The 21833-nt window shown below is 40.9% G+C and overlaps 1 protein-coding gene across 2 annotated transcripts in view; it reads left to right on the forward strand.

Annotated features, from left to right (window-relative positions):
• Positions 1-7683: 7683 nt before the first annotated feature.
• The window catches only part of COL8A1 (collagen type VIII alpha 1 chain), a 184241-nt gene continuing 170091 nt past the window's right edge, over positions 7684-21833 (forward strand). For both annotated transcript variants that reach the window (XM_028134811.2, XM_008158119.3), the window contains exon 1: positions 7684-7732. The gene's annotated coding sequence lies outside the window, so the exon portion shown is untranslated. The remainder of the gene's footprint in view (positions 7733-21833) is intronic.

Below are 21833 nucleotides of genomic sequence, written 5' to 3' on the forward strand. Positions count from 1 at the left end.
AGCAATGTTTAGATGTAAAGCTCCATATAATCACACCTCACCTTAACAAAAAACACAAAGATTGTGTTGTTTGTTCTAACAGAAAAATCAAAGGAGGAAGAAGAGAGACAATTTATATTTGCGAAACATGTGAATGTAAACCAGCTCTTCATGTGGGTGAATGTTTCAAAAAATATCACACCATGAAAAATTATAGAGATCAAAATTACTCTTTGAATGTATCAATAATTTGAAATTTAAAAAATCCAAATAAGTAAGTTTGTATGAAAAGAAACTCCAGTTTTTTATTCTACTGCCGCGCTTTGTAAAATCTGGGGTATTTAAAAAATTAAATCCCCGAGTAGAATAAAGGAATCGAGAAAAAAGCAAGCGAGTACAAAGGGTTAAAAGGCTTCAAGGTTTAGAGGATGATAGATAAATCTAGGAGACTTCTGCCAAGTTCTGAGATTTAGAGAGACAATGGTGACTGTTAAGTGTCCTTGGTAGACCCTACCTTTTGAGATTCTGTATCCAGAATACAAGGTTTAATGTTGGGGTATAATCCTCTGGTAGCAAACACAGGACGAATGCAGCTATTGTCAACCGGTGTGCCACAAAAAAAAAAAAAAAAAAAAAAAAAATGTTTAAATGCACTCTCTGCCCCGCCAGCATAGTTCAGTGGTTAAGCATTGACCTATGAGCCAGGAGGTCAGAATTCAATTTCCAATTGGCACACATACCAGGGTGTGGGCTGAATCCCCAGTGTGGGGCTTACAGGAGGCAGCTGATGAATTATTTTCTCATCATTGCTGTTTCTATCTCTCTTTCCCTCTTTCTCTCTCTTCTTCTCTGATATCAATAAAAATATATAAAAAGAATAAATTAAACATGCATTATCTGACTACTTAGTCAAGGGCACTGACCAATTTTCCTTTAGATTGTCAAATTTAAAAAATGACAACAGCTAATACAACAATAGGTGTCAGTTGTAAATGAATAAAAATTATACCAATTTTTTGTCAGTTCAGCAAAAAAAAAAACCCAGAATATATATTTTTGGTGTGCCACAGAATTTTAGTAATTAGTTTATGTGTACCATAAGATTGTGAAAGAAAGGAGCCACACGCTAACCTGACAAGCTCAGGGGAGGCCTGCGTGGCCGTCTTGCAAACTCAGAGACCTGAAATAACCACAAAGGATGGTTTGAAAATTAAATATTTAACTACAAACAGGTTATAGTGGGCAGTCATGTCCTAGTCCGATATCTTCCCTGACAAAGATCAACTTAGATCTTCTTTCCTGAGCCCATTTGCCTTTTTGCCTCTAAGATAACATATCTGTGAGATGTCTGGGTAACTTGTAACTTCCTTTTTACCCCGGACCCCTCAGGGCACAACAAATGGCACCGGGACATTCCTTCATTGTTATTGTTATCAAGTTAATTGTCAACTGTTAATTACGTTAAAGTATCCTGTATCTATCTCTGTAAGAGAAGCACATGTCCATCATTTCACTTTTCACCCAATCCCAGAGGTTTCCCCGCTTTGCTTTGTCCCACCTCCCTAATCTGTCACCAATGGATTTCATGTAACTCTCCTACGTCCCTTTTCTTTGATTTCAAGGTATAAATATAGATGTAACCCTGCATTCTCCGGAGCATTATCTCAATTCATTGAGGTTCTGCTTCCCGGCATATGTCGACAATTTGGCTCAAATAAACTCACAAAATTCTTTACAGGTTTCATTGGGTTTTTTTTTCATTAACAAGATAAAAAAGGTTGAAAATCGCTGGACTAATGCACTAAGAGCTCTTCCTTTGATGCTACAACTGAGCACAAGTATCACTGAATGTGGGGTTGACTTCATGGGGATGCTGAGTGAGGGGAATACCCATTGATGAGCACACAGCAGGCATCTGAAAGGCGGAAAGAACGTTAGAGTGTTTGGTTAAGCCTCCTCATTTTACATACAGACGCTGAATCCAAAAAGCATAAAACACCTGCCCCAAGTTTTCATGGGTAGTTAGTGGCCAAGCTGGGACTAAACCCCAGATTTCCTGACTCTGCACCCAGTGCTCTTTATAAAGCCAGCGGGAGCTGTGAGGCAATCATCTGTAAGATCACCTGAGTCAGTCAGCTCTCTACCATCTGGACTCACAGGAAAACAGTGACTCACAGAATCCGACGTTCCTCTGGAATGCAGGAGAGGTGTGCCTTTCTTCTGTGCTGTGAGCCTTTTCAGCTTTTGTAAATAAAACCTTATTTTATTAAATGAAGTAGGAGAGTTGGCAATTGTAAGTGCCTTGCAGGCCAAGGTCATATTTGGTGATACTTAGCACCAGCTTAAGCTGACTGACTGATGGATGGAGAGAAAATTTCTGTACCTCGAACTTCAAATAGTCAGTGATTTTTTTTTTTCCTGTTTTTTTGCTTAGACCAAAAGCCATGTTCACTTGCATTCGGAAGAAATTAGGAGTGGCAGGAAGAATAGAAGGTTGAAATTTGCCAAGGGTAACACATATAAAATAGTTGAAAGCTGGCTGTTTGAAAACGTGAAGATTAATCTTTCAACCCCAGATTCCATTGTTTTCTAATCCAGTAACCCTTGAAAACTCAAGAATCTCATACATCAGACCTATTACCTGGGGACGGATACTTTTTTTGTTACCTTTAAAGCTATAACAGGAGCAAACAATAGCCTTCACATTAATTCCACCTGTCATCTGGCCGCACAGCGCTAGAATCCTGCCTTCTCCTCACAACCACGCAGTGCTCTATAGAAACACTCTGGGCTAAAGCCACCTTCATTTCTGTCAACTCACACAGGCTTCCAGGTCTGCAGGGCAAAAACACCTAGTTTTCTCTATTTCTAAGTATGCTAATGGCCCTAGACTAGTGGTCGGCAAACTCATTAGTCAACAGAGCCAAATATCAACAGCACAACGATTGAAATTTCTTTTTCTTTCTTTTTTTAAAACTTCTTTATTGATTATGGTACCACATAATTGTTCTCATCCCAAACCCCTCTCCACGTATGCCCCCATCCCCCTATTGTCCGTGACCACTGGTTATGCTTATATGCATGCATACAAGTCCTTTGGTTGATCTCTCCCCCTTGAAGTTTCTTTTGAGAGCCGAAAACCTATGTCTGCCCATGGGCCACGAAGTTTCAATCGCACTGTACATGTGCGCCCGCACGTGGTATTTTGTGGAAGAGCCACACTCAAGGGGCCAAAGAGCCGCATGTGGCTTGCGAGCCGCAGTTTGCCGACCACTGCCCTAGACGTACCAACAAGCATTTCTCTGCAAAACTGCTATAAAGACACTATTTTCTAAAAAAGTTAAATCTTAATAATATTCCATTTCCATCATGCTATTCTACTTTCTACTGTTCAAAAGTCTTCAATGACTCCTCGTTGCCTACAGGATACACTTTAGGCTACTGAGGTGACATTTAAGGCCTTCCACAGGCTGACCCCACCTCTCCTTTCCTGCTTCTTAGCTTCATTGTTCTGCTACATAGGCCCTTCCCTTCAGTCATGCTGGCCAAGTCACCACCTTTCAAATATTCATGTGTCTTTCCCAGTTGAACACATTCCCTCCCTTGCCCTACTGTTCATCGCCCATCTATGCGAATGCTACTTTCCATGGCTCAGCTCAAATGCCTCCTCTTCTCTGAAGTCTCTTTACTACCGAACTACCAGGATTTCATGCTTTTTTCCTCCATGAGAACAGATCTACATTCTTGTTTTCCTCTGCTTTAAATGCTCCACACTGTCTAGTGTCCACTCTTAGTAAATATTTATTAATTGATTAATTCTAATTAAGCCAAAAAAGTTTCCATTTCAAAGTTCTTTAAAATAAGGTAATCATTTATAGCTGATATGTCCACACAGTGGAAACTTCAGAGTATCTAGTATATTGTCATTGGATTCCTTTCTTTCCACAGAAGACCAAACTAGGTCATTTCAAAGAAGCATCAAACAGACTGTCAAACTACAGTGGGAAGGTAGGAGAGGGTTGGGGGGGGGGGGGGGGGCGTGGTAAGAGATCAACCGAAGGACTTGTATGCATGCATGTAAGCACAACCAACAGACTCAAAACACTGGGGGCGTGAGGGCAAGGGCAAGTGCCAGGGGGTAGGGGAGGCTGGGGGAGAGGTCAGTGCGGGGGGGGGGGGGGGGGGGAGACATATGTACTACCATTTGTAATACCTTAAACCAGGCTTCCTCAAACTACGGCCCACGGGCCACATGAAGGTGTTTTTGCCGTTTTGTTTTTTTACTTCAAAATAAGGTATGTGCAGTGTGCATAGGAATTTGTTCATAGTTTTTTTTAAACTATAGTCCGGCCCTCCAACGGTCTGAGGGACAGTGAACTGGCCCCCTGTTTAAAAAGTTTGAGGACCCCTGCCTTAAACAATAAAATAAGAAATTAAAAAAAAAAAGGTTAAAAAAAATAACCTCAGTCACCTTCAGAGAGATTCTAGAAGGGCAGGCTAAGAGTCAGCAAACAGATCACATTCCTGGATTCCTGACTTATTGTCCAGATCTGCTACTGAATCAGATTCAGGCCAGTGTGAACTGGAGAAATGAACTAATCATTAGCAACATCCCAACAGAAAGAAAGGAGCTCGTTTGTTACACTGGCTGGATATTCAGGTTTAAAAGGAGGGAGGAAGTAAAGGAGAAAAAAGTGGAAGAAAAATACAGCTGTCAATTGCCTTCCCTTCAAATGTGCTTTTCTTGCCTTTACTGTTTCTATTTCCCCCACTGTGTGATGGGACTGGAATGTTTGGAAGGCATTAAATCAGGATTGAAAAGATGATTGGCTGTAATCTGATGAGACTATCTACTAACATGTTTATCACCCAGACACTCCTCTAACTGGGTCCTGTTAAATTTGCCCAGAACACATTTCTTTGCTAAATTAAAAAGTGGCATCCTGCCTGTAAAATCACGTCTGATTTCAAGGGTCAGCCCCGGAATAGTCAATGCAGTCCTATTTCTAGGTCCAGTCACAGGGGTTATTCATTTCAAAGACTTAATGAATTTGGCCACATCCTCAAAAGACAAACAATTTGGAAAGAGGAAAGCTGAGGTATGGAGGATAAGAAGAGAGTAAAACCAAATAGCAAATGGGCAGGACAGCTAAGGTGAAAGTTGTAGCTTTCTGGGCATTCATTAATTCTTTTATTCATTCATTAAACTAATAAATACTGACCATTCTCTATGCGTCAGTGTTCCAATAATGTCATTTATTTAATCAAACTATATGTATCAATTGAGTATTTATTTTCTGTTAGCTAGTTAACCACTAGATATAACTTCTTCATAGCCCAAAAAGTTGCTGAGTATAATCTGAATAGAAAGCATAGAAATAAGAAATACTATAAATAAGAGAAAAAATCAATGTCAAAAATCATGAGTAATATTAGATAATTGTTCTAATTTATTTATGGTAAAGATATTACTGTTTTCCTCTCATATATCATTCATTTTCCTTCATACTTCAGGTACATGGGGTCTTACTTATTGATTCCCAGGTGTATCCAATTGAGAATAAATTTAGTTACAAAGGAAGCAATTGAGGTTTTGGTCTCTAGAGGCAGACAGATAGAAATGTGAATATGTAAAAAACTAAGTCCAGTGTAAACTTAGCACATATGGCAGCTAGTAGTATTATCATCCAAATGCCCTACTGGGTATTTACATAACAGATTTCTTTTAAATCCCCTTTTATACTTGTGGATCTCTTTAGATCAATGGTTCTTAAAGGGAAGAGGGAATTTTGACCCCCAGAGACATTTGGCTAAGTGTAGGGACATTTCGATTTTCACAACTTGGTGTGTGTGTGTGGCGGGGGAGGGGGGGGCGGGGGGGGGGGGGGCGGGGTGCTACTGGATTTAGTGGGTAGAAGCCAGAGATGCTGCTCAACATTCTGCAATGCACAGGAGAGATCCCCACAACAAAGAATCATCTGGCCCAGGATGTCCGTAGTACCCACTTGGAGAAACCCTGCTCTTGGCCCACATTTTTTATTCTCTCTAACTTGGGACCAGGCTAGGTGTTCTATATGGCCATCAGGTGCACAGAGTGCACTCGCTTTGCAAACTCACCAGCTGTGGCTCCCCCTCTTGTTAGTTTCGGCTAGTAGTTTAAGCCCTTTGAGATTCCTTTCTTTTTTACTAAAAAAATTTAATGTTGCCACCATTGCAGATGTCAATCTCCCACGCCTGCCTCCCCCTCCCTTGGTCTTCACCACATTATTGTCCTTGTCCATGGGGCATGCATATATGTCATTTAGCTAATCCCTCCACTTCTTTATCCAGTCACCCCTATACGATTTCTTTCTTAAAAAAAAAAAAAAAACTACACAAAAATGTATCATACTTACCTCATAAGGTTGTGATGAACACTGAGTCAAGTTCTATATAGTTTTATATAGAGTTATATATATATGCCGTAAAAGTTCCATTATTTTTCCCAGCCCACCCACCATCCCCCTGCCCCTCTCAAAATCCCCATCCCCAAGGTTCAAATTCTCTCTTTTAAAATGCTTTCATTCCTTTGGTGGCAAAAACCAAGCTCAGGCTGGGAAGTGAGTCACCACTCAGAAGCTAAAGGAGCTTGTTTTTCTTTCTCTGAATGCACTGGTTAAGAATTTCTGCCTGATCCTTCAGCCGCTTGTGGTCGAATCCTCTCTTAATGTTTAAGACACACAGAGAGAGCTATGGCACCAAGACGTTTTCCAATGGTTAGGAATGAGAGGTTTTTTAAATACCGAAAATAACCAGAGGGCAGAGAGCCCTGAAATCCTGTTACATAAGCAGATGTTGGAGGACGCAGGCTGGCTGTGAGGCTCCTTTCACCACAAGCCAGTCCTCCCCAACCTCTGCTGGATTTACCTTGATGCTGCAGAACCTCAAGAGGGGACTCGGGGTGCCGCACGCTGCGGGCGGCGGGACCGTCCTGTAAAATAAGCAGCGCCGGGGGTGGGCGGGGGCGGGGGGGCTGGGTGGTCCCCGGGCGGGCGGTGGGATGGCCGGGCTGGGGGCGCCGCGGCGGCCGGCTCCATCCCGCCGGCGGACGTCCCTGACCGCTCTGCGTCCGCCCAGCACTTGGGCTTTGCTCCTCCGGACGCCCAGCTTCCCCTCCTTTGCCTGGCTTAGGAGCCCTTCAGTTTTCCGGAACCGTTATATAGCTTTTCAAATTCACAGAAAACACCTTTAATGATAACAGTCACCCAGAAGCCCCCCCCCCCCTCCGCCCCAACCCCCGTCCCACCAAAAATGCCATACAAAACCGAAAAATAATGCAATTCTTCTTTCCTTCCAGATCTTGCGTGTTTGGGTGTCTCTCTATTTCCTATTCATTTTCTTCCCAACTTTTTCCCCACATGTGGTCCACATCCCTTTCTCTATTTCTCGTCATTCTTTTTTTTTTTTTCCTTCTCCTTCCTGCCTTTCCAGTCTGCACTCCTCCCTCAGCTCCTGCACCCCATCCCCCACCCCCGCCTCTCCTCCCTCCCAGGGGCTCGGGCTCTGCCCTCTCCGCCCCTCCCCATGCAAGAGTGTCCAGCTCCTCCCGGGGCTGCCCGCCCGCCGCTCCTTCCCTGCCCACCTACCACGAGGAGCGACTCCTCCCACCTGCCCATAAAAGCCAAGTGCATGTTACCAGCACCGGATCAGAGCACTTCCCCGGTCCTCTCCTGTGGGAGCCCCCAGCCTCTCTCCTGGATCTTACGTGCTCAAGGTAAGGTAACACTCCGCAGGATCTTACCTACTAGGGGTAGCTGCTGGGAATGTGTCCTCTGGTCAATGGGCTGTTTGGCTAGAGCTGCTTCTTAGGGATGCCAGATCAGCTGCTCCTTTAACTGGCAACTGGTTTGCAAACAAACTTCTGTTTGAACGGTAAAATAAAAGTTCATTCTGGGCAGAAACAGGAGCATAAGTATTGCAAAAACCTCTTCTCTTTTAAAATCACTTTCTCTGGTGCTGACTGTTGCTGAGGTTAAAATGTATCTGTTTAGGGTGTTTTACTGAAGGTTTTTTCATTGTAAATATCTCACATATCAGTGGGGGCAAGGAAAACTTGGTCCCATTATAAAAAAAAAAAAGTACTTTAAAAGAACACAATTAGTTTCCTAAAAATAGCACAGTCAAAAGGTCTGCTAACAATTTTGCTATGTTTTCCAAACCCCCAATACAGCTTCCGTGAGTCCTTTTAAAAAATATCTTTCCAGGTTGAAGTCCTTGGAAAAAATGATGATGTGAACGGGTGCCCTTTCCACAGAGACGGTAATCAGGTGGCTGGTAGATAGGAAAGAACAAATCCAAGTTTACAAACCATGGCAGAGTGTGCTCTCACAAAGCTATCTTTTTAAGCCTTCCTAAAAGGAGAATTGGATTGGAAGTAAGAAAGTGTATAAAAGGACTTCATGAATTTCTATTCACACACCTAAACATAAAGCATTTCAATATGTCTTACGGTAGAGAAAAACACAGGCCAGGTTATACAGTATTTCTATGTACACCAGATGGTTATAAAGGAAGATCAGCAGGAAGGCTTTGGAGGTTTGAACCCTGCTTGCCACCCTCTTTTCCCTCATCTAGTAAATGAAAATCAACCTGATTGGCACCCAATTCTCACAGAGATATCCAGTGGTTAAGCTAGCCACATTTTAAAAGACTGCTATCTTCTTATTTCTGAGGTCTGAAAATGAGCAGTGTGCACCTGTGGAAGGAAAAATATACTCCGCAGCGGCTTCTGTAAAACCAGACACTTGGTCCCTGAAGGTTGCCATCAAAATCTGTGGGCTGTGTGGGATGAAACACTCTCATGTGGGAGAAAAGCCCTTTTCCAGTGCTTCCTCTGGGGAATTGCTCAAGAGCGCTTAAAAATGCAAATCAAAGCTGGCAGTCAGGAAACCAAAACGCTATTTCAGTTCTTAAGGTTCGTAAAGTAAAAGAGGAAAAGTTTCACTTTTTTTTTTTTTTTTGGTTTGTTTATAGTTTTTAACTTGAAAAACTCACAAGAGCCATAAAAAAAAAAATGCTCCACTATTAAGGAAAGTGGAATCATTAGCAATTTAACTGAGAGTCTTCCAAACTTATTCTCCTTATGGTTTGCATATCAAAAGAAATAATAAAGATATTTTAAAATTCTGTTTGGCATGGAGGAGATTCAATGCTATTATTCAAATGAAAGAGTTATATGTAAAGCTTTCTGTCATGTGAAATTTTGTTTCATTGGAAAAAAGTATTGCAAGGAGTGCGGTTTCCTTTAAGAAAATGATATAAAATTACTATTGGCCAAGATATTATGTGACCTGGGCATATTAAAATAGCTTTTATCTCAAGCCACAGTGCGGGCAGCTTGCTTCATATCTGCTGTAAGTGGGTGATCAAGCATGACAAGAGCACAGGTATGGGACAAGGCCAAACCAAGTGTGTGGTATGTCCAAGTTCATTCTTCTTTTATGGTAGTGCCGGACTCACGCCCATCATCACAAGGGTGAAAATACACTGCTTCATTCAGCAGATCCCCTGGAGGGAAATTATCTTTTCTGGGAGAAAATAAAAGTGCTCCCAGTGTAAAAGAGCTCCCTGTTGCTCCTAAATTTGGAGATGTAAAGTGTTCTCCCAGGGTTTGCTTCTGCTTTTCCTGGCAGTTGACCCACCCCACCAGCTATGAGCCATTTAACAGTAACTGCCTTCCCCATGTGCCATCAAGTTCAACACCCTGAATAACTGGCTGAGATCATCCTAGATTGCTCATGATCTAACTTCCACAGGGGCCTTTACCAGACACTTGAAATGATTCTTTCTTCATGGGGTACACATCGGGCAAGATGACACGTAGAAAAATCAGTGGTGAGATTTCATGTAGTTCTCCACTGTCTCCCCCTTTGCAAAGGGTGTGGAGACAAAACATGAGTCTCCTCTTTGTGCCATTTTATGGCTGCCCCCAGATTGGGTTCATTGCCATTACTACGCAACATTATTTCAGCAGGTTCTGACTGACTCCTTTAATAAGTTTCTCAAAAAAGAAAAGGTGAGCAGTAGGAGGGTAATCTGGTAATTTTAAGGGCCTGCTACGCCTAGGGAAACACATGTTTTAGATTTTCACTGTTCCCACAGGTACAAACAATATTCTTTTCATCATCAGGAAGTATACCCCATTGTATTTCCATTTGTGAATCAAAATCAGGTAAAGGAGAATGGGAATAAGTAACACATTGAGAGAAGCTGGGAGGAATCACTCCTAAAAAGTGCTCCAAGAGAATAGAAAGATCAGAATCGCTGTTACAAACACAAATTTTTTTGCCCTTATTTTTGTGGAAATGAGGAGATGAAGAAGATCAAAACTCTATACCAGCTCTTGTTTTTCTTTCTTAAATCAATAAGAGTATTTTCTCTAATAAATTAAAATCTATCTCTATTGTGTCCTTCTCTAACAGGAGAGAAGTTCTAAAGACCAAAAGGATTGCAGGTCTGCCCCCACATTAAAACCCACATTATTTTTACCAGTTATAATTTTAAAAGCTATATCATGGGCATAAAAATCCTCAGAATGTATATTTAACTGATGGGTAATTTACATCAAGAAAACCAGCCCTAACTCTCCCAAAGGACCCAGTGCTGGGTAATGGTTTGAACGTTAGAAGCAGCAATGCACTCCTTCTTATCCGTGGTCATCCACTTTGGTATGACAATTTGCAGAGTAATTGAGATGCAGCCATATTTCTCAATCTTTGGTCCTCCAAGTAACCCTCTGAGAACTAGGTCTTTCTTCTTGCCTAAGCTTTCTCTTCCATCAACATTCATACGCATAATTTAAAGATGGTACAGACTAGAGTGCAATCTTCTCTTTGGAGAGGTGCACTGTTCCAGCTATTGAGAAAAAATATACAAAAGGAGAGAAGAAGAGAGGGTTAAGGGGAGAATAAATGCCCTTTGGAATTTAGAGACTCTTTCTCTTCAGCTTTGTGTGAAACGGACTTCTTACTAACCCGCTTTCTTAAAAGGAACAGCTCACAAATTGCTACCAAAAGGTGAGAATATAAGAGGGAAAAAAATTTCCAATGACCTGACAATGCTTGATAGCAGTTTATACCCCACAGTATAAAATTAGAGCTCTGCTAAACTTCCCCTTTCTAAAGAGATGAGGAGTAAAGAGTGATAAATTAAGCACATTTCAGCACCAACAGAGAGAAGGCACTAATCTGACATTCCACCATAGTTTTGGTAACTATGTTTGCTGTTTGAGGAAGGAGGTTTTAGTCTTTCCTCAAGCAAATACATTTGCAGGGAAGGGGTTAAGGGAGTCAAACAAGGTCAGAATGTCTATAATCTGGGGGCCCTGTGTGTGCAAATCCACAAAGCCATTCTAACTGAAGTGACTGGAACAAAAATGTTCCCAAAAACTGATCCTAGAGTAATCAGTTAAATAATTCTGAATTCTAACTTCTCAATGTAGCATAATATAAAATATTACAACACACCTGATGGTTCACCTTCAATTTCCTCCATTAATTTTGGGCTCACTTCCATTGTCCTTCCTGGAAAACAAAAGCTGTCCTTCTTCCCTTTAGCATAGGATTTTCAAATGCAGTCATGGCCTCTCTGTGCTATCCCTTTTTTCTTTCACTAGAAGAAATCTCTGCTCAGTTCTTATATATCAAATTTCTGGAGTACCACTCATACTTGTGGCTTTCCTCATTACCAAAAGTCTCATACTTTTCTTAAGCAGAATGTAAATTTTTACTCCAACAAATAAAAAGGCTTTACATTATCTAAACCTTAACTCATGTACCCAGAAGAAATGTAACTTAAAATTGCTACTTGCCTCCAATAGATTCTCTGAAATAAAGTTTCTAAGCAATTTCATTTATCTAGTCTCTATTCTAACTTGTTGGGGATTAAAAAACTTATTGAGAAAAATCACAGAATATAAATTTTGGAAGGATCCTTGGAGCTAATTTTAACTGAAGTTAATTTTACAGATGAGAAAAAGTCAGAGAGGTTAATGTCTTGCCCAAGGTCACCTAGACACACGTAGCAGAACCAGGGTTAGATGTCATGTAGCTGAACTCCCCAATCAGTGATCTGTCTTGAATAATTATAATGTGTGTTCCCCACACGGTGTGTATCTAAGATGTCTGACTGTACTGAGAATTCTGTTGGTATTAAATGTGTAGGGTTCTCAGAAACTATAACCTGGTAGAGATTTGGAAGCTGTAGCTGTACCTTTATTATAGACTGTCTAAAAACATTGATCCAAACCCTTGTGAAGAATGAAATCACTGATTATCATCATTAAAGGGACCTTGCAAGATTTTCTCCATTCCAGGACCTGGTATGTAGTATTTCCTTGGTAAATGTGTTGAGTGGAATAGTGAATGAATGGGGAAAAAGAAAAAGCTAAGTATAAAATATTTATTTTTCTTAACTCAGTCCATAAAGATCTTTTTAAAGAGTCTATAGGGACTCATAGATACTTGATTCTCAAATATATCAAATTTAAGATTCCCCCTTGCTTTAGGAAATGTAGGAGAGTTCTTCAGCCTTATTGATGGCCAACCCATTTTCCTGCCTGCTGTACTTCCACTAGTCCTCCCACAGTTATCTGAATACTAGACGTTATACTATTGTTTACAACCAAATATCTAGTTCTAATATTTATATGACAGAACAAATGTATTATTTTGAGATGAATTTACAACATAACCTTCTTCTTCTCCCACCCAATAAACACTTGCACCTTCCCAAGTCGTTAATGAAAAAAAGGGCAAAATACATAATGGACAGTCAGAGAAAACTTTGAGGGACACACTGGTTGAGGGATGTAGGCATGAGAATTGCTGTGACAAAGAGGAGGGGCCATCAAGGGACTGAGATACAGACACAGGATGGTGCAGCTGAGAGGGTTTATTCTCTGAAACAGAAGAGGGAGACCTATCAGAGAGAGTTTTGAGATCCTGGAGGAGGTATTTTTAATATGATTGTCTGAACCAAGACCCTCTCAAATGTTTTGGAGATGAGATCCTATTTGGGTCAGGCTTCTGTTGGTACAGCACCATTTGAGGACTGGCTCACATGGATGAAAGCTTTGTAAGCATTCATCAAAACTCTTCTTAACCCTTGACTGTGCTTCAGTTAGGGAAAGAGCCTCATTTGACCTCATTTAGACTTGAATCTTGCCCAGCATACTAAATCTATGTCATAATATGTTTTCTGCTAAGATTATAACACAATTTTTGGTAGTATATAAGGTTACTCCAATATAGAAAATGATGAAGGTAGAAAAGAATATTCGTGTAGCATTTCTGGAAACAATTTACCCTAAGTGAGTGGACAGATGTTACCCCAGATGTGTCTTCACTTTCCTCTAAAGCATGACTGACAATTGTTTGCATATCTTTGAAATAATAATTGTGTTTCTGAAATTGATTTATTGTATGTTAAAACTTACATAGTCTATGACTAAGCATCATTGTGAAAACATTCTTTTAAGTAACTTTTTCTTGAAGACTGCCTCTCTTAAGCTCTCTATTGATGTGTTTACATCACAAGATATTTAGACATTGGCATCATTTGATGTGCTGAAATAAAAAGACAATTAATCACTTCATGTGCTACTTTTCCAACTCTAACTGAATAGTGGGTGTGGGTGTCAGCTGTTGGCTTCTCCAGGGGGAAAAAATGGATCTAGCCTGTTGGGGAGCTTCTCCATTCCCCTCTGTTAGCTAGATAAAACAGCTGTTTTTCTGAAAGTCTGGGCCAATGGCCTCCATAATTAAGGCTTCATATATTAGGGCAACTATGGCTAGTTTATACAGAAATTGTGCTACCCAGAAGAATGGATGAGCCATAGCCTACTTCAGTTCAGTTCAACAGGAGGACAGTGAATCGTAAGAGCTATTTGAAGAGCATTGTCCTGGGGCAGCTGGGAGGCATTCTGGCAGCTATCATCCATCCCATGTAGTATGTTGTTCCAACTATTGCCATGCACACTCTAAAGATAAACCTAAACTTAGCTCATAAATTCAGAGTGATGACTATATATTGTTAGAGTTCTATACAAAACTTCTTAGCAACTGTCCATTCTTAAAGTCCAAGTCTCATGGTGTTCATCAGCACTATAAATTCAAACAAGAAGCCTCTTGTTAAAAGGTAGACACAAGACAAGGCCAAGAACTACATGAAAGGAGACACTAGGTGGAGCTAAAAATTTGTGGCTAAGATGGCCAAGATTGTTGAGGTTGGAAGAATGAGGGGAGAAAAGGGATCTGCAGCAAAAATATGCTATTGGATCCACAATTCCTAGTTAAACAACATGTCTAGGACCCCTTCCAGCTCCCAGATTATTCCAAACCCCTGCTGTTCAAATGAGTGGGGAGGGGAGTCCTTCACCAGTAGAGGGAACCAGGGGCCTGAGGATAGAAAACTGACTTATTCCCAGAGGGGTCTTTAGATTTGAATTTTTCTGATAAGAGGCAGAGTAAGGTGTCCTTTGCCACCAGTAGCTAAAATATCACATTGTTGGTTTCCATTAATTAAAAAAAAAAAGCCAATGTAAGCCTCTAGGAATAAATCACCTACATTTCAGCAATGCCAGAAATGTCCAGGCTTCTAGAAGTTTATTAGAAAGAAAACCAAAGCAATCTTAGAAAATGTTATTTCCAAGGCCACCACCAGACCACAATAAATGCTCAAGACTAAATGTTCAGTTCAGTAACAAACACACCCTGGCAGCTGGGTTTCAATGAGAGACAAACACAGAGAGATGAGGGCTCTCATGAGTTTAAAAGGGAAGTCAGTCATGAGGCCCTGCCAGGACTAGACCCTCCTGTCAACAGAAGAGGTTGGAAGGGAACTGGAAGAAAGCAGGAGGCATAAGGGGCCAAGCAGGATCTAGCTTATTAGGGAGCTTGGATCTCCAACCAAGATGGCCCAGAACCTGCACTCCTAGTTCTGGGTCTCTCCAGGGAACAGCCAGAGCCCTGCCTAGACCAAAGTGAACACTTTTCTGTTGAACATTTCCATTGCACAACTGTGTAGTGATGGCTTGTTAAGACCTGAGATACTTGCATAATTCAGAATCCTTTGGGGGATCGAGATCAGTTAGGACTGTAAAGAAAAAGATCCCTGGCACATCAGAGAAGGACTATTTGCTTTGTAAAAATTATGACATTCACAAAAGAACAGAGCAGTCCTCTTTCTAAGGCTATTTTTGATGTCAATAGAAATGACGCCAGGAAGTTGGTATGCATGTGGCCTGAAAATCCCTGTTCCAGAAAATCTTCAGTATTTTAATTTCAAAAACACCTTGACTCTTTCTGGAGCTTCAGGCAAGTCATTGATCATCTCTATGCCTTAATTTATTTATCTTACATAGAAGAATGGTTCTCAAATAACTACTCCCTTTACTATGTAGAGACACTTGAAGTTTTGCCAAGTATTTTACAGAATGATGCTACTTATGCATATGTGGTTACTGTTACTTAGTATAGTGAATGGATTATAGTTTCAGTACCATGGCTCATGGTATTTATACAGAACCAAGGCAAAAGGGAATAAAATTCCAAATAAGCACATAACCTTCCAAGATATAGCAAGAACATTTTTGTGTTTTAGAATCCAGAACAAATTCCACGTGTCTCAAAGGGTCAGACAAGGTCAAGAATAAGCAGAAAAGGGAAAAGAAATAAAATTATGGCTTGAGAGTCTCAAAAGGCCTATATGTTCACCTGTCCATATTTTTACACCAGTCAAAAGGTAATTCCTCACACACATAAAAAGGTTTTGTGATTTAAAATTTTTATTTTAACTGAAGAAAGATGAAATTTTAAGTAAAATCTCTGAGTGATACTTTTCAACATTTTCCAAAGTGTCTTTCAAAACAGTAACACCTGGGACAGAAAAAAGTTGTGCGGGCAAATAAATTTTAGAAATACTCAGTGAAGCAATATGATCAATTATACTCTCTGCAAAACTTTTAACCCTTTGCACTCGCTTGCTTTTTTCTCGATTCCTGCTACCGATGCTAACTGTGTCGAGTCACACTCGACATCTGAGTGCAAAAGGTTAAAATACCTTAATATGCTACATATATTTCCTTTTTTTAAATACACTTTATTGATTTTTTTACAGAGAGGAAGGGAGAGGGAGAGAGAGTTAGAAACATCGATGAGAGAGAAACATCGATCAGCTGCCTCCTGCACACCTCCTACTGGGGATGTGCCCGCAACCCAGCTACATGCCTTTGACCGGAATCGAACCTGGGACCTTTCAGTCCACAGGCCAACTCTCTATCCACTGAGCCAAACTGGTCAGGGCTATTTTCATTCTTTAAAAAAATTAGTTAATAGTGTGTCCTAAACTTAATCAATGACAAATCTTCCCAACCTGAGAACATCTCTTGGGACTGGTATTCTATGGAGCAGTTTTGGAACAGTTTAGAAATCACTGTCCTGCTTCATTACTTCAACATCTACTGGGACATGGTACTTTCAGTGTTTCTAAATATTATGTAATACACATTGACTGTCAGCATAGATTATGTGTTATGTCAACCAATAAAATACGAAAGAATTCTAGTGTGATTTCCAAACCCAGATGAAAAAGGAAGAAGCAGATGAACATCTTAGGTCCCCAACTCTGTTTTTTGTAGTAGTAGTAGTAGTAGTAGTAGTAGTAGTAGTAGTAGCAGCAGTAGTAGAAATGCCAGAATAATTTTAAGTATTTTACAAGTTCTTGATAGATGAGTGGGCGGATAGAAGGTTAGAAGGAAGAGAGGGAGGGTGGTCAAAGTCGAACAGATTGAAATGATTTCTGCCTTCCCTTTTCTTTTCCACTGTCTGGATATTGTGTTATAAATAGAGAAATGGCCAACAATGAGCAATAAATCCAGTAAATAAGGAGCCTAGATAATTCTGTGATTTAGCTCATCTATCTCTGGGCTGATAATTCTGTTTCACCTTAAATACCCTTAATCGAGATCATTAGCCAAGCATCTTCCTTGAGCATTAACTTCCTCATCATCAATGGGCAGCTATTTCCTATAATAGGAACTGGTATTTTAGGAATCTTTCTACATTGGAGATTATTTGGTTTATCTATGACTCAGACCTCCCAACCCCATCAAATTCCCTATTCTCTTAGAGCCCTACTCTGGGAATTCTCTTTACCCTTTGCAAAGAATTGCCTGTAGGCTAATATCTCAAAAGCAGCAAAGTGGAACCCTTTCCTTTGAGAAAAATAAGTAGCTCAGAGTCATCCAACAGAGAAACTCAAACTCACCATTACTAGTTATAATAAGAGATATTGCTTATTAAGTGTCAGTAGGACCAGGCACTGTGCTGATCTCATTATCTCTGTTTTTTATACTAACCCTACAAGGGTGTGATTATCGTTCCTAATTTAAAGATGAAAAAAATTGAGCCTCTACTTGGTCAAGCAACTTGCCCAGGATCACATAGCTAGAAGAATCAGAGACAGTATTCAAATCCAAGTCACACTCCAAACTCCATTGTCTCCCAGCTCCTCCATGCTGCTCTCACGATGTCTCATCCTATATAATAAAGAGTAATATGCAAAATTGACCATCACTCCAACACACAAGATGGCCACCCCCATGTGGTCAAAGATGGCCGCCCTCATGTGGACACAAGATGGCCACCACAAGATGGCCAGCAGGTGAGGGCAGTTGTGGGCGATCAGGCCAGCATGGGAGAGCAGTTGGGAGGGACCAGGCCTGCAAGGGAGGGCAGTTGAGGACAATCAGGCCTGCAGGGGAGGGCAGTTAGGGGTGACAGGGCCAGCAGAGGAGGGCAGTTGGGGGGGACCAGGCCTGCAGGGTAGAGCAGTTAGGGTAACCAGGCCAGCAGGGGAGGGCAGTTAGGAGCCATCAGGCCAGCAGGAGAGGGCAGTTGGGGGCAATTGGGCTGGCAGGGGAGCAGTTAGGTGTCGATCAGGCTGGCAGGGGAGTGGTTAGGGGGTGATCAGTCTAGCAGGCAGAAGCGGTTAGGGGCAATCAGGCAGGCAGGCAGGTTAGCAGTTGGGAGCCAGCAGTCCTGGATTGTGAGAGGGATATCCCAGATTGGAGAGGGTGCAAGATGGACTGAGGGACATCCCCCCCCCCTCATGCACAAGTTTCATGCACCGGGCCTCTAGTCCTATCATAAATGGGAGAAAAAACATTAACTCCCTATGACAATACCTCTGACTCATAAAGTGAGAGAATTCCAGTGGCTCTGTTCCTAGACACTGCCGACTGGCTCTGTTTCTTGTTTAATACTGTTTTTAATTTCTTTTTCTTTCTTGTATTTTTTCCTAAAAGCATGCTGTCATTTTAGAGCCAAAAAAGTAAGGGCTGTGTAACTAGAAAACACACACAACAACTATCATTTCTCCCTAGGGTAATTTGTAAGGGCTAAGGTTTCTCCAGAAATTCTCCCCAAGTTGCTTGGCATTGATCTGGTCAAGAGAATGACAACCTAGCCTGTCACTCCTAAGGCAGTAGAAATCCCCATGATTATACGAGAAACAGAGTAGAACAAGGTACTAGGCATGTTGAGGATACTTGAATCTGGCTCATCAGAACATTCTTTTTGGTGTTATGTTTATTACAATCCACAGCCAGATGGTGAGAGTCAAGACAACTTAAACAATTCCCCCAGGCCATGTGAGTCACCTAGACAAAAGTCTATGTTGTCTACACCTACTGCTTAACCTGCCATGAGGGTATACACAGCAATAAGTATACCTCGAGCCCTTTCTTCTTGCTATGCCGAAGACAAAAGAGGAAACAAGGTCTAGCACTTTCCATATGGTCACATTCTGCTAAACATTTTTGCTTTTGTATTTTACCTTCCCTCTCTGCAAGTAGTATTCCCTACTTAATCACTGAATTAATTTGCACCCCTCCTTCAAAATTCACATCAGGTGTCCTCTGAGAAGACACGCCTGCAGCCAGCCTGCACCAGAGTACACTGTGCACCTCCTCCACGCCCCCTAGCACTCTGTGCACAGCCCTGCTGTGGCCATGGTCACTCTGTAATGGCCTTAGCTTGTTTTAGGTACAAGACTGTGAGCTCCTTGCACAGGGATTTTTGTCTTATCTCTTCAACCTCAATACTTGGCACATAATAGGAGCTTAATAAATGTGAAAAAGAGGAAAGAAATAAAAGAATGGGGGGCTAAAATGCAGTGACGGTGAATAAGAAGGCTCTAAATATCCTTTTCTCTATCCCCATACGTTGTTCCAAGATACAGCTTGACCTAAGTGCATTCATGTGCCTGCACACACACACCACATTGAATGTTACTAGGCTCAACTCTGGAGCTAACAATGGGGCACAAGATGAATTCCCATTGGAATATTAAATATTGGCTTTCTGTATACCAAATTAAATAAGAAAAAAAATATTTGCTGGTGCCACTGTCCTAGAACTTTCAGTAGTACTCTACTCAAAAATATTAAGTGGATCCCTGGCCAGTGTGGTTCAATTGGTTGGAGTGTTGTCCCATATACCAAAAGACGGTGGGTTGGATTCCCAGACAGGGCACATACCCAGGTTGCAGGTTCAATCCCTGGTCGGGGGGCACTTACAGGAGGTAACTAATCGATATATCTCTCTCACATTGATGTTTCTCTCTCTCTCTCTCTCTCTCTCTCTCTCTCTCTCTCTCTCTCTCTCCAATAAATGGAAAACACATCCTCCAGTGAGTATTTTTTTAAAAAATTCAGTGGAATTCTGAAATATAGAACAAACAGCTTAGGTTGGTAGTTATGTTCCTCAACCTCCACCCCAATCCACCATTCCATCTGTATCCCTTTCCAGACTGTAACAGGAATTTAATCTAAGACAGGCTATTATTCCTGCAAATATTCCTTTTTATTTTCTCCGCTGAATATCCCTCATTGTCCTCTTCACCTGTCAAAATAACCATAAATTCAGGGTTCTATTAAAGTCTTCCAAAATATTGCAACTGCATTGATCTCTCCCTATTCTGAGCTGACCAGCAGTTACTATAAATGTCAGCTATGTGTTGCCTGTACAGTGTGCAGAAGACATCAGGGTATCTTCTAGAACTTCCTGCAGTGATAGAAATATTCCCAATCTGAACTGTCTGATATGGTAGCCACCAGCCACATATGGCTCCTGAGCACTGAAAATGTGGCTAATGTGACTGAGTTTTTAAATTGTATTTTACTATAATATCTTTATATTTAAAATTAAATAGCCATGTGTGGCTAATGGCTGCTGTATTGGCCAACACAGAATATTTAAATTTTCATGTGCTGTGCCTTGTATCCCTTGATGAAAATATAAACTACTGGGAAAGTTGAATAAGATGCTTTTGTGTATCCCCAGTAAGTGCCAAGAAGGACCACAATAGAGTTCATTATATGTTCTGTGCAATGCATTTCTTGACTATTGGGTCTGCCTCTAATTGCTGTATTATCTTAAATAAGTCTTCCCTACATAAATAATTAAATAGTACGGGTGGCTTTTGTTTTGTTTTGTTTTTATTTTAATGGCTTAAACCCACTTAGAATGGCATTGTACCACTACTTGGATCCTTAATGCTATACAAACAAAATGAGATGAAGAACAACTTGAAGTGAGTCTCTGAAAGAGAAAGTCCCATTATTTATTAAACCCCTTCTTTTCCATTTTGGAGGAAAGACATATTTTAAGTTCTGAGATATAGAATTGCTTCAATTTTTAATATGACCATTTCTACTGAGAAAGATTGTGCTCATGAATCCGAAACAGTCACTTTCTGAAGGAAGTTAACTCTTTAGCATAGATTTTCCCAGAGCAGTTTTGTCTCTATTTCTGGTGAACAACCTGAGGCACTTTGAAGAAGGCTAAATCCTCTACCAGCAGGTCAGGGGCGGTAGCATGTCCTTGGTATTTGACAATGATAAGGCCCTGGCACTTACTGGCTTCCCAAAGGCCCTTAGGAATTATCATGCCAACAGGCCAACTATGCCATAAAATCTAGTGCCTGGCAAAGCCAAAAGCACAGTGATCAAATGGTCTGGCTGCAGATTAGATTCTGACTTATTAATAAGCCTTTAGAAAATAAACCAGAGTGAGTCTCTAGCAGCAACAGTTTACAGGAGATGTTTAATGATTTCAGAGGTTGGTCACACCACATGCCTTCCTCCTGACTCAGTGAAGAATGGGACAAGGACACGGGAGACTCTCAAGGAGCCAGGGCAATCAGCTGTGTCTTCTCCATTCACAGCTAAGTTTATTTGGAGTGACTGAAATAACATTTAATGAAAACTTTTTTAAAAGAATAAAAGAATTTACCCTGTTATCATGAGCCAGACAACATTGAGAAATAATTATGGGTCTGTATTTTACCCTGCCTTGTAAAATATTTACAAATTGCAGCACAAACAAGCTCTAGAGTAAATGGTAAAGATAGCAATAGCATTTCACTTGTAAATTTTTTATATTTTGCCATAAAAGAATCACCATGTGTTTAAATCACATTGGAATACATATGAATAAAGTTCTCATCTGCAGACATGAGCCAGTGACTAAAGAAAGAACTCATGACTCCTTTTGTTTATATGAAATAAAATTTACTACCACCACATCAATGAAAGGGTATCTTACCTAATAATAGACAAACATATAAATTGACCATACCTCCACCACCACCCAATCAGGAGTGATATGCAAATTAACCCAACAAAGATGGCAGTTAATTTGCATACACAGGCACCAAGTGTTGGGGGGGGGGCGGGACATTTGCCTCATCGCCATGGCAATGACGCAGGCATTCTGCCCCACCCCCAGTCTCTCAGGGCCTCTGAGTAGCATGGG

Source organism: Eptesicus fuscus, chromosome 3, assembly GCF_027574615.1.
Source record: "Eptesicus fuscus isolate TK198812 chromosome 3, DD_ASM_mEF_20220401, whole genome shotgun sequence".
NCBI classification, from domain to species: Eukaryota; Metazoa; Chordata; class Mammalia; order Chiroptera; family Vespertilionidae; genus Eptesicus; species Eptesicus fuscus.